The sequence below is a fragment of the Octodon degus genome, unplaced genomic scaffold (assembly GCF_000260255.1).
Source record: "Octodon degus isolate 3935 unplaced genomic scaffold, OctDeg1.0 scaffold00126, whole genome shotgun sequence".
Lineage (NCBI taxonomy): Eukaryota > Metazoa > Chordata > Mammalia > Rodentia > Octodontidae > Octodon > Octodon degus.
Genome location: NW_004524702.1, coordinates 2,085,261 through 2,090,668, shown reverse-complemented (window position 1 = coordinate 2,090,668; position 5,408 = coordinate 2,085,261).

The following is a 5,408-nucleotide window of genomic DNA, read 5'->3' as shown; positions in this document are numbered from 1 at the left end:
AAAGGAAAGATCATTTTGTATTTATATATACAAAATAGGATAGGTTTACAGCTACTTTCGCTTAATTCAAAGAGAAGAAAGAGGTGTACTAACAGTGCTTGGACAGAATATCCTGTCTGCTTCTTGTACTATGGATAACCACTAAGAAGATAACAAAGTACAGTGTATTGACTATCAAAACTGTCCTATGAATCAGCTGTGAAACTGTCTCATTCATATTTATTTCTCAATATAAAAATAAATATATATGAAGATTGTTTTAAAAAAATAAATCCATTTCCTGGAAAAAAAAAAGCCAAAACAAATATATAACCCCTCCCAACAGATGCTTATTGATACAGATACAGAATGATATTGATACAGAATGTCAGAGATAACACTGATCACAGATGCAGATAGGTTAACCAGATGATCTCTAAGTATCTTCTCCAATCACAAGAATTCTGTGACAGTGAAAGCCACATGAATGTGCATCAGCAGTATCTCCCTTCAGTGCTGTGACACTTCCCAGCAGCCTCTGGTAGATCCTGAACAAGGTGGGAACACCATGACCTGGCCATGTCTGCCCAGTGTGGACTCCCTCTGCAAACTGTCATTGTGCCAAAGCTCCCTGCTGGACATGCTGAGACCTCAGAGCTATCCCACAGTCTAAGGCTCTTCCTTTCCAATCTTTTCCTTTGCAGACCGCACTGCAATCTGGAGGCTTTTCCTGTCTGCGTCCTTCCTCCTTTATCCTTCCTGAGGCCACCCAGTAACTCTCACAATTCCAGGTTCCTCTTGGGGCTGCTTCCTAGATGAGCCTACTTCATGCAGATGGATGGATGACACACTACGGAGCGTAGGCTTGACCACAATCTCCATCACAGACGGAAGAAAATGACCACGTGAGAAGTGAAAGAGTTTAAGGAACTGACACACAGGGGCCGTCTTTGAGAAAACATTTCTCTTCATCAGATAATTACATGGCTCCTATGCTGCAATCAGTTTGGTCTAGATTCCCCTGTCAAGTGAAGGAATGGAGCAATGTGGTGGAAAGATTAGGTACGACGGCCACTCTCCTCACAGACCTCAGGAAGGGGCAAATCTATCATCACTCTTTTGCTAAACTGTCAGAGGGAAGAATGTAAAAGAAGACTTGCTCATATGAAAGACTTGCTGTGTTTTTGTCATGTGTTGCATGAAATGTTTTACCTTCTAAAAGTGTAGTGTTTCATGTGTGTAATACTTTCCTCCAACTATTTTTAACAAAATATTATCCTGTTAAATATTAACCTGTTACAAAAATATTAACCTGTTACATATTATCCTGTTAAATTATAGTCACCTTGCTCCTTAAAAAAATAAATAAAGCTTAGATAACAACATATAAATCCATAAACAAACATGCAGATCAAAAAATATCTCTATAAAACCAGCGTGCACTCAAATATATTTTTGGCTAGGTTAAATTACGACGAAATGCTTTTTTTTGTCTATATTTTTATTTCATATTTCTCTACGATGAAGCAGTAACTTATTCCTGCAGACTTTTTACTTTTGCAGTTAGCAGCAGGTAACCAGAAGTGCAGGCTGGGGAGGGGACTCAGAACCCCCTCCTGTGGCTGCAGCGGGAGAGCAGCTGCCGAGGAGGCTGAGGGGCAGGGACAGGTGAGCGGTAAAGCTCTCTAGAAAGGGCAGGACAGAGAAGGGCCTGTGAGCTGAGCTAGTGAGCTCCGTGGGCTGTTGTTACTCTGCCATCAGCTCAACAGTGAGAGGAGGGGGTAGAGTGAGGAAGAGAAAACCCAGAAGACGACGCAAGAGCAGCAGCTGCAGCTCCCATGGCTGAGTCTCCCCTGGACACCATAGTGCCCAGGATGAGACAACAGAAATCCTAAAGCACTCCACACCTTTATCCTGGGACCCATCAAAACTATGAACCATGCAGCCCAGGACAGTCGGTTTGCCCTGTACGGTTCCAGCCATAACAAAGGTCCCAGCAGTGTCCCCTCTTGATCCACACAGTAGAAGCCCAAGACTAATGTAATTTGACACTGTGGCAATAACCGCAATGCAATGGGGCAACCAAGCTAGGGCTGCGCCCTGCTGCATTTCCAGGTAGACTATCACAAAGGGCAAGAAGGGAAAGAAGAACTGAACTAATACCATTGTCCCATCCCAAGCTATGGACTTGGTGGCTACCCACAAATGGACACCAACAGCCCAGGAAAATTTGGTTTCTTTTTTTTTTTTAACTAATTTAAACTCTTGGTTGGATTTCAAACCAAAACAAACTGCCAACATTCCATACATTCCCTGGTAAGGCAACACAGGGTTCCTCCTGAAACAAATTCAAAGCAAATGAGGAAAATAAACCTCATGGGGCCTCCAGCATGAACAAAAATGAATCCAGGTACATTTATCTATGAGAAAACAGACTCTCTCAGTGAGAGAAACATCTTGTCAACAGTATCTCGGGAATACTCATCTAAGATAGATTGACACAACTCCAACATCTGCAAGTTAGGGCCCACCAACATCAGCCTCGAGAGAAGAACAAAAGCCGGTCAAGTTTTACTTAGGTCGAGTAAGGTCTGTAATCTCTTTCCACACCATGGCATTCTGTTCCTTCAGCCACTTTGGTGTAGTTAGCTGAAATCAGCTTGTGGAGCCAACACCACCCAAGAATGGCTCACAGGCAGAGGCCAGGAGGGCCTTTTGTAGGTGCATCTTGCCCTTTGGGATCCTAAGGCTTATTGTCTGAAATCCTGGAAATGATCAAGAATACATTGCAATGGTGACAAAGAGGCAGAGTGGTCTGACCCATAATTGCAAAATGACACAACCAACAGACAAGGAACAAAGACAAAATAAAACCAAAGACAAATCCAATGCTCTGGCCCACCATCGTAGAACAGAGCAGAGTCCAGGGGATTTATGTTGTGTCCAACTCCTCCTGTGACTCACCAAGGGGCGCCCCAACAGAACAAGAGGTCTCTTACCAGCAAGAGGTTCCAAATGGCTCGTATTGTCCAAATCAACAAAGAATTTTAAAACTTTCAGAGACCTGTATAAGTTCAGGGCTGAAGAATCTCCCTGGATTACAGTTCTCTGAAAAAAAAAAAAAAACAAAAAACTGGTTTCTATTTGATTCCAGTTAGTGGGATCCCAAAAGAGCCCCCAGATGTTATGGGTTCTCAACATAGAAAACAGACCAGAATCCAATATTAAAATTTAAGAGCCTTTTATTTCCTAGCCCAGGACTACTTCATAACACTCATGCAGGAGACCACAAATGGCCAGGAGCCTTAGAAGCATAGAGGTTTTAAAGCTAGAAACTGTATCCTGTTTGGCAAACAAATTTGTCATTTAACATAGAACAGTACCTTTAGGGACAGCGTGACCATTACTCAGCATACACGTTTTCTGGGAGCGTTGTTTAGTTCTCATTTAACGTACATCTGCGTGCACGTGGTCTTGACTACCACAGCAACGCTTTTCAGTTGGTTAGCAACACCTTAGTCATTTTGTAGTTAGCAACATGTCGACCTTTAATTTGATTTATTTTATAGGTCTATTCTGGGAACTCTCAGTCTGTTGATGGTTTATCGACCGTACACTGAGTCTCCTTGCAGTCTTACAAGGAAGCAGGGTCACAGAAAGTTGAGCAGAATAAATTTTTCACATTAGTTTAACATTAATTCATCACACAACCCATTACATCGCTTATGTTATACTGACTGGACCAAGGAAGTGGGAGGTAGCACTCACTCTGGAGTTGTTAGTGAAGCATTTGCCAATGCAAGGATGGGAAATAAATACAACTAAAAGTCAAGGTTCCTCTACCATCACCAGATCTCCAGAGGTCCAGGGGTGCAGGCAACCAGAGCAATCACCTCTGATGTGAAAGCTAGAGAAGATTTGGCTCTCCCTAGAGGCAAGGGAGGCACAGCTGCCTGGTGGGCCCATTTGGGCTTCGGAAGCAACACATTCCTCCATTAGATGTTTTACTCTGACCCATGTACTGAGTGACTCAGAAAGGTGCTAGTGCTGAGTGGGGCCCAGACCAAGAGAAGGCTGTACAACAGGTCCAGGCTGCTCTGGCACTGGGGACATATGCTCCAGCAGACTCAAGGGTACTTAGGGTGTTGGTGGCAGACACACATGCTGTCTGGAGTCTCTGGCAGGCTCCCGTAGGTGCACGCAGTGGAGGCCTTTAGGATTTTGGAACAAGGCTATGCTGTCATCTGCAGACAACTATTCTCCCTCTGAAAAACAGCTCCTGGACTGCTCCTGGGCCTTACTGGAAACTGAACGGCTGAGTAGGGGATGTTAGGTTACTGTGCAGTCTGAGTTACCCATTGTGACTTGGGTTCTACCTGACCATCAAGCCAAAAAGTTGTCCATGCACAGCAACAATCCCTCATTAAATGGAACTGGCATGTACATGACCAAGCCAGAGCAGATCAGGGCACAGGTAAGTGATGTGAAGGTTGCCCTGGGGGCCATGGCTCGTACTCCATAGCCTTCTCGCTCCCAGCATGCACTTGTCATCTCATGGAGTGCCCATTATCAACTGGTGGAGGAAAAGAAGGCTGGGGCCGTTCTGATGGTTATGCTATGCAGGCGCCAACCCGAAGTGGGTAGCTGGCTCACAAGAGCCCCTTTCTGGACTTCTGTCAAGAACAGTGTGGTAAAGGGAGATCTTGAGAGTGGGCAGAACTTCAGGCAGTGAACATAGGACTACATTTTGCCTGGAAGAAAAAAATGGCCAGATCTGCAACTATATATTGATTCATGGGCTGAGTCTTTTCCCTTATGATGCAGAAGTAAATTCTTACTACACAGTTGGAATAAATCTTAGTTATGACCACAACTCATGCTGAGTCACATGAGTTTTTCTAGGGAATCTCTGGCTGTGGAGGTGATCTTAGGGACTCCATGGCACAGGATTATGAGTATCACAATGGCATAATAAACGTAAAGCATTTACCACAATGCTTAGATCACAGTTAGACTCTCTAAATAAAGTGGTTAACTCTGTAAAAACTTTGTAAACCCAAGCCATTGCCTTAAGAAGTCAAAGGATGAAATCCCAGGGGGAAGAAAAGCAGAAAGTTAGGCAAGTAGTTATTGAGCCGCCCCCGCCATGGGCGCTCTGAGAGGGCAATTGAGGCTGGGCGTGGGGGCGTGTGCCTATAATCCCAGTGCTTGGGCGGCTGAAAACAGGAGAGTCACTATGAGTTGGATCTGTGTAGTGAGGCCCTGTGGACCTGGACTAAATACATAAAAAAGAAAACCAGTATTCTGCGTGCTTAAGTTTCTCTGCCCTGAATGTCAAGGGGATGCCTGAGGAACTCCCTGGTCAAAGTTCTAGCTTCCTTTCTGCTTCTGCTTCTCCTCCCCCTCCCCCTCCCCGGATGCCTGAGGAA